At 51.3% G+C, this 11,354-nt stretch overlaps 1 long non-coding RNA gene across 1 annotated transcript; it reads left to right on the top strand.

Moving 5' to 3' along the window:
• The first annotated feature begins 39 nt into the window (after positions 1 to 39).
• Positions 40 to 2,175, top strand: LOC112429494 (uncharacterized). The gene is made up of 2 exons (XR_003021791.2): positions 40 to 625; positions 1,830 to 2,175. It is a non-coding gene; the product is annotated as an uncharacterized lncRNA (long non-coding RNA).
• Positions 2,176 to 11,354: the final 9,179 nt, after the last annotated feature.

Raw genomic sequence — 11,354 nt, 5'->3', positions numbered from 1 at the left:
GGGGCATGCCGGGAGTTGTAGTTTCCCGCCCTTGGGGGCGCGGGGACAAATTCCTTGACCCGAGGATAGTGCCCTTCGGTCTTTCCTCGCAGCTCCCGGGCAAGCTAGGGGTGGGATGGAAGTCGAGGTCCCTAATTTTGTAAGGGGAGGGTGAGGGGAGAAGGGGTAGTATGCGGAAACGGAGCGGCTTTGAAGCTGGCTAACGCCGCGCGCCCCCTCCCAGGACCCGCTCCTTCCCCGCGCCGGCCAGTCCTGGGGGCCCGCTTTTTTATGGAAATGGGGGGGGCGGGGAGCTGTCCCCGCTCGCTCACTGCGGCTTTCTCTCCCGCTCCCCTCTCCCCCCTCCCTGCCGCGCTCCCTCTCCGCTTCCCCCTCCCGCTCTCCCAGAGTCGATCCCGGAGCCCGGCCGCGGGGAAAGGTTCTCGGCCGAGAAGACAAAGCCCGCAGCAGCGATGGGGGGAGAGCTGGGCTCTGCGCATTGTGGGGGCCAGGAAGGGGTGCCAGGCTGGGGCTGCAACCCCCTGGCAAAGGATGGGGTCCCCTCATCCCTAAGCAGCAAGCCATCTCCCCTCGTCCGCCCCCCGCCCCCCCCAGTCTCGGAGATCTCAGAGGCACCGACTGGGAGGTGAGTTAGTTCACGTCCTTCTGCTCGGTGGAGGGGGTCGGGAGGGCGGTGGAGTGATGAGGTGCGGAGGTTGACAGAGTGGAGGGATAGAAGTGGGAGTCGGACGGAGAGTGGGGAGGCAGGAAGTCTTAAAGGCCTGGGGTGACTTAACCGTTTGGGGTGAGGGCCTTGAGCTTTGGGTGTGACAGAAGGAGGGAGGAGAGACCAGGATGGACTGGGAACCCAGACTTCCTTCAGGCCTGGGCTGTGAATACAGCTTGGGGTGATCTGTTCTTTAGCACTCATCGTAATTTCCACTCTGTTTCCTCCACCCCTCTCCCACTGAAAACCTATTCAGGGCCGGGCGCGGTGGCTCACGCCTGTAACCCCAGCACCTTGGGAGGCAGAGGCAGGTGGATCACCTGAGGTCAGGAGTTCGAGACCAACCTGACCAATAAGGTGAAACCCCGTCTCCACTAAAAATACAAAAACTAGACGAGCATGGTGGCAGGCGCCTGTAGTCCCAGCTACTCAGGAGGCTGAGACAGGAGAATTGGTTGAACCCGGGAGGCGGAGGTTGCAGTGAGCCTAGATCCTGCCACTGCATTCCAGTGAGACTCCGGCCTCAGCCCACACACACACACACACACACACAGAACCATTCACTCCCGTTTGACTCCGGAAATTCGGTGAGAATGAAGTTTCTAAGGCTTGGAGAATTAGGCACTTTTAGAGTTTCAGGAAGGTGGAGTGTAATGCAATTTTTTCTTCTCCCTTTACCCCGTATCTTCTGCATTTATTTTATATCACCCTTTTTGTGTCTGGATCTTTCCCAAGGGAAGAAGGGATGGCACTGCAGCTTGAGGGCTCGAGGTCAGACTTTAAGAAGAACTTCCATAAAGAGTTTTATAACAGTGGGTGGGTGAGCCACAGTGGTAAGGTGTCCTTTTCTGGAGTGACTTGAAAAACAAAAATCTGAACTAGTTTGTAAGGTAAAGTCCTGCTGAGAGGCAAGGGAACAGATGAATTGACTTCACAGACTTAGCAATGTGGGGCCTTGAGGGCTGAGCTGTTTAGCCCAGTTCCCTAAACTGTTTCTTGGAAAGAGTGAGTTTGCACACTAATGGGAGTGCTGGAACCTGAGCTGAGGATCCCAGAAGGGGTGGGTTTGTGGGGGCGGGGGGAGCGGAGTTGGCACATTGCAGGGCTTTTTTTCCTTTGCTAGGCAGAAGATCCAGGGAAGGAGAACCTTGACTGAGGAACCCGGGAGGGCCCTGGAGTTGGGGAAGTTTGCCCCCTGGACTGGGGATTTAACATAAGATCAACAGTAAACCTTATTGTGGGATTTGATGCTACTTCCACCAAGCAAGAGTGAAAGAGGAAGAATTGGAGAGACAAGGTCCTAGAGAGTGGTCTGTTTCTGCCTCTTGTCCCGTCCTTCTGTCCCAGGAACCTGGATTGCAGAGACTGTGGTACTGGGGACCATGGGGTCTCTTTGGGAGAAAGTTTTTGCTTTGTGGACCAGGTGACTCTCTTTCACATTAATAGAAATAGCAAACAGTTGCATAGGACTTACTGTGTGCTAGGCATTTTTGTGGGGCCACCAGCTGGGCTGAGCCTTCCTGTCCCCACTGAAATGAGATTCCCCCCAGACTCCCACCCTGAACTTGCCCTGCCTCTGCTTTCCTCCCCACTAAGCTAATTAAAGCAGGAGGTTAATCACCAAAGAAGCCTTGGGGATTTGGCCAGGGAGGAAAACAAAGGGCAGAAACAAATATGTATGAGTGGGGAGGGGGTCAGCTGCTGAATGGGGAAGGGGCTGACTGAAAGGTGGGGCGGGCGAGGCAGGGTCCCTACTGGACCCACTTCATCCCTGATCCACCAACAAGAATGAATCAGTCCTCTGGGTAAGTTAATGTCCACCCTCAGGGTCCCACTGGGACTCCAGACAAATTTCCTTCACAGCAGATGTGAGCCTGGCACCTGGAGGGTGAAGGATATGTGTGTGAATGCAGTTAGGTGTGTGGCATGGTGTACATATGGCATGGTGTGCTGCAGATCATGTGGGAGAGTGCCCAGGTGCAGAGGAGGCCCAGAGTAGGCACCTTGAGGAGCTGGATTCTCAGAGCGTTTTTTACGAGTCCTTCGCTGTCTCCCGGAGGCTGGTGGCCTCCTTTGTTCAGGAGGCCCCCTCCCTCAACTGAGAAGCTAGATTTCTGTCTACAGGCTCTCCTTTTCCCCACCTGCCTAATCCAGAATTATGGCAATGAGAGCAGAAGGCCTTACTTAAACAACACTCCCCACTCTCTGCCTTATGACCAGAAAGGTGTAGAGGTGGCATACTTGTCCCCTTCGGGACTTTGGAGAACAGCACTATGTCTCTCATCTTCATCATGGTCCCCAACCCTAGTGGCGCAGAACCTAGCATGCAGCCCTGCCCAGAACAGAAGCTCAATAGGGGAACGTTGAGTGTAACTGCATTTTTTTTTTTTTTTTTTTGAGACGGAGTCTCGCTCTGTTGCCCAGGCTGGAGTGCAGTGGCGCGATCTCCGCTCACTGCAAGCTCTGCTGCCTCCCGGGTTCACGCCATTCTCCTGCCTCAGCCTCCCTAGAAGCTGGGACTACAGGCACCCACCACCACGCCCGGCTAATTTTTTTGTATTTTTAGTAGAGACGGGGTTTCACCGTGTTCGCCAGGATGGTCTCGATCTCCTGACCTCGTGATCTGCCCGCCTCGGCCTCCCAAAGTGCTGGGATTACAGGCGTGAGACACCACGCCCGGCCGTAACTGCATTTTTACAACTTTATGGTGTCAGGAGGAAAGAGCAGGTCTCTAGAGATAAACATGCTGCTTATTCTGCCACTTTGGGCAGTCATTTATTGCTGAGCCTCAGTTTCCTTATCTCTAAAATTGAAATAATAAGCCAAGCTCTGGCAGGGCATGATGGCTCATTCCTGTAATCCTAGCACTTTGGGAGGCCAAGGTGGGTGAATCACTTGAGGCCACGAGTTTGAGACCAGCCTGGGCAACATGGCAAAACCCTGTCTCTACTAAAAATACAAAAATTAGCTGGGCGTGGTGGTGCACACCTGTAATCCCAGCTACGTGGGAGGCTGAGGCATGAGAGTCGCTTGAACCAGGAAGCAGAGGTTGCAGTCAAGATTGTGCCACTGGCCGGGCGCGGTGGCTCACGCCTGTAATCCCAGCACTTTGGGAGGCCGAGGCGGGCGGATCACAAGGTCAGGAGATCGAGACCATGGTGAAACCCCGTCTCTACTAAAAATACAAAAAATTAGCCGGGCGCGGTTGTGGGCGCCTGTAGTCCCAGCTACTCGGGAGGCTGAGGCAGGAGAATGGCGTGAACCCGGGAGGCGGAGCTTGCAGTGAGCCGAGATGGCGCCACTGCACTCCAGCCTGGGTGACAGAGCGAGACTCCGTCTCCAAAAAAAAAAAAAAAAAAAAAAAGATTGTGCCATTGCACTCCAGCCTGGGTAACAGAGGGAGACTCTGTCTCAAAAAATAAAATAAGCCAAGGTCCTAACACAGTGCCTGGCTATCTTAAGTGTTCAATCAGTTTTAGTTTCCTGGCCCTGGTTGTTCTCCCCTTGTGTTTGACTTTAGCCAGATTATGGTCTTCAGGAATTTTCATTTGTTCATACATTCATTCATTCATTCATTCAGCCAACCACTTCCTATTGAGCTCCTGGGATGTGCCGGGCACTGGAGGAGATTTATTCTGACCCATCATAGGTCACTTGAAGTCACTTCTAGGTCTAGACTTGCTGAAATAAAATCATTCCAAACAAATAGCAAATAATTCTAAAAATAATTCCTGTTAAACCCTGGAATGCAGGTGACCTCTGACTCTCTCTCTCTGTCTCTCTCTCTCTTTCTCTCTCTCTCTCTTTTTTCTGTCTTTCTTGCACAAGCCAGGCTTCTGGCCTCATGCCTGGGGAACAAAGGACCCTGTTGAGTTGTTGAGTACATACACACACACAAGCCAGGCTGCAGGGCAGGAAAGGCGACCCAGTGGAGATTCCAGGGTTCTTGTGGAGGTTGGGAGATAGGAGTGGGGTGGATGATCCAGACTGTGTGCTTGTGAGTTGTATCCCTTCTTTTTTTTGAGACAGAGTCTCACTCTGTTGCCAGGCTGGAGTGCAGTGGTGTGATCTTGGCTCACGGCAACCTCCGCCTCCTGGGTTCAAGCTATTCTCCTGCCTCAGCCTCCTGAGTAACTGGGATTACAGGCACGTACCACCACGCCTGGCTAATTCTTGTACTTTTAGTAGAGATGGGGTTTCGCCATCTTGACCAGCTGGTCTCGCACTCCTAACCTCAGGTGATCCGCCCCCACCTTGGCCTCCCAAACTGCTGGGATTACAGGTGTGAGCCACCACGCCCGGCCAGGAATTGTATCCCTTCTTTCCTCTGAGCACTTCTGAGCACCTGTTATCACTGTCTGAACATTCAGTACCAAGGGATGGGGGTTCACACCTAACACTTGCCCCTCCTTAGCCCTATTTCTCAGAACCCTGAGGGAGGGAGACACAGGAGGCTGCCACCAAGGCTGTCTTACCAAGCAGACTGGCCCTTAGAGAGGTCATCTCCCCCATCTTCCTGCTTCTCTCAGGAGGCCTTCTCTATCTGTCCTAGTCAGCTGAACCTCCTCTCTCATGCATAATGGGATTTTCCCATTTTCTTTTCTTTTTTTCTTTTTTTTTGTGGGGGAACGGAGTCTCGCTCTGTTGCCCAGGCTGGAGTGCAGTGGCGCCATCTCGGCTCACTGCAACCTCTCCCTCCTAGGTTCAAGCAATTCTCTGCCTCAGCCTCCTGAGTAGCTGGGATTACAGGCGCCCGCCACCATGCCTGGGTAATTTTTGTATTTTTAGTAGAGACAGGGCTTCACCATGTTGGCCAGGCTGATCTTGAACTCCTGACCTTGTGATCCACCTGCCTCAGCCTCCCAAAGTGCTGGAATTACAGGTGTGAGCCACCACGCCCGGCTCCCATTTTCTTTTCTTCTCTTTTCTTTTTTTTTTTTTTTTCAGACAAGGTCTTGCTCTGTCACCCAGACTGGAATGTAGTGGCTTGATCATGGCTCATGGAAGCCTTGATCTCCCAGGATAAAGCGATCCTTCCACCTCAGCCTCTCCAATAGCTGAACCACAGGCGCATGCTGCCATACCCAGCCAATTTTAAAATTTTTTGTAGAGATCAGCTCTTGCTATGTTGCCCAGTCTGGTCTTGAACTTCTGGCCTCAGGTGATCCTCCCACTTTGGCCTCCCAAAGTGCTGTGATTATAGGAATGAGCCACCATGTCTGGCCATTCTTTCCTTCCTTTTCTTTCTTTCTTTTCTTTTTTTTTTTGAGATGGAGTCTCACTTAGTCATCAGGCTGGAGTGCAGTGGCACCATCTCAGCTCACTGCAACCTCCGCCTCCTGGGTTCAAGTGATTCTCCTGCCTCAGCCTCCCGAGTAGCTGGGACTACAGGCGCGCACCACCATGCCCAGCTAATTTTTGTATTTTTAGTAGAGACAGGGTTTCACCACGTTGGCCAGGATGGTCTGTATCTCTTGACCTCATGATCCGCCCGCCTCGGCCTCCCAAAGTGCTGGGATTACAGGTGTCAGCCACCATCCCGGTCTCCGCCTTTTTTTCCTTAATATCCCTTTCTTGTGGGAAGTCTGCGTTGCTATCTAACCACCATCCTTCCTGCTAAGGGTCCAGCCAGTTTTCTCTCCTTTGATAGAATGTACTCAACACATTAATCTTTTTGTTTTCACTTTATATCAGCAGTCCAAATCTCACTAGCATTAATTAATTTTAATCAATGAGAATATGGAATAAAATTCTGTAGGCCACACAAAAGAAATGTGAGACTTGATCCCTACCCTCAGTAAGACACAGAAACTGGCCTACATGACCCAGAGAACATGGGTAAACAAGATTAAATGTAAGGACAAAATGGTCTTTGGGGTAGAGCATGGTGGCTCATGCCTGTAACCCCGTACCTTGGGAGGCTGAGGTGGAAGGATTGCTTGAGCCCACGAGTTTGAGACCAGCTTGGGCAACAAAGTGAGACCTCATCTAATTTATTTATATTATTTTATTTTATTTTATTTTATTTTATTTTATATATTTTTTTGAGACAGAGTCTCGCCCTGTCGCCCAGGCTGGAGTGCAGTAGCACAATCTCAGCTCACTGGAACCTCTGCCTCCCGGATTCAAGCAATTCTCCTGCCTCAGCCTCCCGAGTAGCTGGGATTACAGGCATGTGCCACCACAACTGGCTACTTTTTTTTGTATTTTTAGTAGAGATGGGGTTTTATCGTGTTAGCCAGGATGATCTTGATCTCCTGACCTCATGATCCGCCTGCCTCAGCCTCCCAAAGTGCTGGGATTACAGGCGTGAGCCACCACACCCAGCCTATTTTATTTTATTTTATTGATTGATTGATTTGTTTGTTTGTTTATTTTGAGGCAGGGTCTTGCTGTGTTGTCCAGGCTGTAATACTGTGGCATGATCTTGGCTCACTGAAACTTCGAACTCCCAGGTTCAAGCGAGCCTCCCACCTCAGTTTCCTGAGTAGTTTGGTCTACAGGCATGCGCACCCTGCCTGGCTAATTTTTGTATTTTTTGTAGAGATGGGGTTTTGCCATGTTGACCAGGCTGGTGTCAAACTCCTGAGCTCAAGTGATCCCCCTACCTCGGCCTCTCAAAGTGCCGGGATTGCAGGCGTGTACCACCATGCCCAACCCTTATTTATTTATTTATTTATTTATTTTTGAGATGGAGTCTCACTCTGTTGCTCAGGCTGGAATGCAATGGTGTGATCTCGGCTCACTGCAACCTCTGACTCCTGGGTTCAAGTGATTCTTCTGCCTCAGCCTCCTGAGTACCTGGGATTACAGGCGCACGCCACCATGCCCAGCTAATTTTTGTATTTTTAGTAGAGACGGGGTTTCACCATGTTGGTCAGGCTGGTCTTCAACTCCTGACCTTGTGATCTGCCCACCTTGGCCTCCGTTGCACTCCAGCCTGGGCAGCAAGAGCCAAACTCCGTCTCAAAAAGAAAGAAAGAAAAAAAGGTCTTTGGGACTCTGAGGGCTACAGAGATTGGGGAGAGAGGTCACTGTGAGTCCTTCTGTTGTTGTGGATCTGATCTCCAAGGGCTTTGCAGGCTCATCCTAGGTTTGGAGCTGGACGAACATCTCTGCTCCTCCCCTGGGACTACCCTGGCACTCCCCCTGCCAGGTCCCCTGCACTGTCTGATTTCCCCAGGGAGAGCAACTCAGAGGGGCTGGGACGGAGTCTGGGCCCCTTAGGACAGCTGGTTGATGAGGCCCCTCTGGGACTCAGGGCTGGACCCAGGCGTCCAGGAGGCGGGTGATACTGGAGCTGTGACAGTTGGTCCCCAGATTCCACACTCAGTGGCGCCAGCTCTGGTTTCGAGCTGGGGTGAGGGAGGGGGAAGGGCACCTGGTGCCAGCCAGGGGCTGGATGCTGTCTTGGGGCAGGGAGGGGGAGGCAGTAAACATGCCCTTCCTAGGTTATTGAGGATTTTCTAATTGCCCTCCCTGTGCCAGGCACTGTGCTAGGTACTAACGGGATTCTGCAATGCAAGATGCAGTCTGGCACAGATGAATTGATGGCATATAGTACAGAATGTCAGAGCTGGACTAGAAGTTGAATGAATGAATGAGGAGGGAAATGAGTGAATGAATAGTTCATCAATTATCTAATGTGCTCATTTTACAGAGGAGACTGAGGCCCAGAGAACCCGAGTCCTGTGACTCCCTTCTGCTTTCTGATCTGTCATGCTTCTTTTTTCAGGAAAGGGAAGAGAAAGGCAGAGAGAGGGGTGGGAAGGGACTTCACACTTCCTGAATGCATGTTTGGTGCCAGGCTCTGTTCTGGCCTTTTCAGACTTGATATAATGGTCTTCACAATTCTGTGAAGATGGACTTGGTGTCTCTGCTTCACATGAAGGGACCTGAGGTTCCGAGAGGTTAAGTAACTTTCCTAGATCACAGAGCTGGTAAGTAGACTTCAGTGTTCAAAACCAGAGCAATCTGGCTCCAGAGCCTGGGACCCCAGAGGTAGACAGTGATACTCAGTGAGTGCTTGGAGGCCACAGAGGGTGGAGGGAGTGGTTCCTGGATGAAGTAGATCTGAAGGATGGGTGAGGTTCATTCGAAGGGAGAGAATTGGAGGGATGTCTGGAAGTTGGTGCTGGAGGTACCCAGGGAGACTTGCTGGTTGAGCAGGTGGCCGGCTTGCATGGATCTCAGGGATCAGGGGACGGGTTCAAAGAAGCATGTCTTTGAACATTGGCCACCAGGTGGCGCCGCAGGCCAATTCCTAGAAGTGGCTCTAGCCTGAGCGTCCTCACTAGGACCCAAGTGTGGCTTCTCTGCTCAGCCAGGGCTCCATGCTGGGCTTGCCTCCTCAGGTGTCATCTCCAGCTTCTCCTTGCCCCTGGCTTCTGGCATCCAACACATGGGGGACAATGATGCTACCAGTCTATTCCTGACTCGGGACGAACACCCAGGTAGCTGAGATCTGGGAATCCCCGTGGGTCTGAGCAGCTCCCCAGGTTACCCGGAGACCCCTCCAGTTGCCTAAACCTGGTTTCATGTCCAGCGCCCGTCTGAGTTTCTGGGAGACACTGTTCATGGGACAGGCTGAGGAGGAAACAGGCATTTGAGTCCAACTGACCTGGGTCTGAAGGGAAATAATATCTACCTTGTAAGGATTTAAAACATTTCATCCATGGCCGGGTGTGGTGGCTCATCCCTGTAATCCCAGCACTTTGGGAGGCTGAAGCGGGCAGATCACCTGAGGTGGGGAGTTGGAGACCAGCCTGACCAACATGGAGAAACCCCTTCTCTACTAAAAATACAAAATTAGCTGGGCATGGTGGCACATGCCTGTAACCCCAGCTACTCGGGAGGCTGAGGCAGGAATATCTCTTGAACCCAGGAGGCAGAGGTTGCGGTGAGCTGAGATTGCACCACTGCACTCCAGCCTGGGCAACAAGAGTGAAACTCCATCTCAAAAAAAAAAAAACAAAACACAACTTTTCATCCAATAAATATCTATCAAATACATGCTGTGTCAGAAACTATTCTAGGCCCTGGCTACCCCAGAGAACAAGATAGACAAGGTCCCTACTTGCATGGAGCTGATATTCTATGGGGGAGGGAGGCAGACAGTAGTCAAGTAGATAATGTACTTTCTGGTAGTGATCATCACTGCAAAGAAAAATAAACCAGGATATGGGGGCAGAAAGGTTTGAGGTGGCTAATTTAGAAAGGACGGTCATGCTATCTGGCCAGGACAACATAGCGAGACCCCATCGCTAAAAAAATTTTTTTTTTTTTTTTTTGAGATGGAGTTTTGCTCTTGTTGCCCAGGCTGGAGTGCAGTGGCACGATTTTGGCTCACTGCAACCTCCGCCTCCTGGGTTCAAGCCATTCTCCTGCCTCAGCCTCCCCAGTAGCTGGGATTATGGGTATGCATCACCACACCTGGCAAATATTTGTATTTTTAGTAGAGATGGTGTTTTGCCACGTTGATCAGGCTGGTCTTGAACTCCTGACCTCAGGTAATCTACCCACCTCGACCTCCCAAAGTGCTGGGATTACAGGCATGAGCCACAGTGCCCAGCCAAAAGCATATTTTTTAATTAGCCAGGTATGGTGAGGTGCTCTTGTAGTCTCAGCTACTTAGGAGGCTGAGATGGGAGGAGCACTTGAGTTCAAGGTTACAGTGAGCTGTGATCGTGCCAGTGCACTCCAGACTGGGTGATGGAGCGAGATCCCATCACTATTCAAAAATTTACAAAAAGGCTGGGCGCAGGGGCCAAGCACTTTGGGAGGCCGAGGCAGGTGGATCACTTGAGGTCGGAAGTTTGAGACCAGCCTAGCCAACATTGTGAAACCTCGTCTCTATGAAAAATACAAAAAATTAGCTGAGTATGGTGGCATGCACCTGTAATCCCAGCTATCAGGAGGCTGAGGCAGGAGAATTGCTTGAACCCGGGAGGTGGATGTTGCAGTGAGCCAAGATCACACCACTGCATTCCAGACTGGGGAACAGAATGAGACCTTGTCTCAAAATAAAATAAAATAATTAAAAAATGAAAGAAAGGATGGTCATGTGAGAATTTATACCAGCATTAGTTAGCTGTTGTTACTCTTAGTCTGCTTCCTTTGCTTCTGCCCCACTCCTTCCCCACACTCCCTTTCATCTGTCCTGAATTCTCTCCATGGTTTTGTCCAGCAGCCCCCAGGGAAAGCAGCTGCTGGTTTGGGAACTAGGAGCCCTGAATATTTAGTGCTGGCTCTGCCCACAGCAGTCCAAACTGGCTCCTCTCCAGCTTCCGGTAAATGACATCACCATCCACCTGGTTGCTCCAGCCAGAAATCTGGAGCCATCTATGATTCCTCCCTTTCCCCAAACTTCCTCCCATCCAGTCCATCAACAAGTCCTTTCAACTGTGGATCAAGACGTTTCCCAAGTCCATTAACATTCTCACCTTTTGCTACCATCCTGATCCAAGCCATCCTCACCTCCTGCCTCTAATATCCTCTGCCTGCTCTGCCCCCACTCTTGCCTCCCCTGTCCCCACTCTTGCCTCCCCTGTCCCCTTCAAATCATTCTCCACACAGTGGCCAGATATTTATTTTTTATTTTTATTTTTTTGAGACAAAGTCTTGCTGTGTCACCCAGGCTGGAGTGCAA

Source organism: Macaca nemestrina, chromosome 1, assembly GCF_043159975.1.
Source record: "Macaca nemestrina isolate mMacNem1 chromosome 1, mMacNem.hap1, whole genome shotgun sequence".
Taxonomy (NCBI): Eukaryota; Metazoa; Chordata; class Mammalia; order Primates; family Cercopithecidae; genus Macaca; species Macaca nemestrina.
The sequence above is the reverse complement of the archived record's forward strand: the minus strand, read 5'-3'. Positions and strand labels throughout refer to the sequence as shown.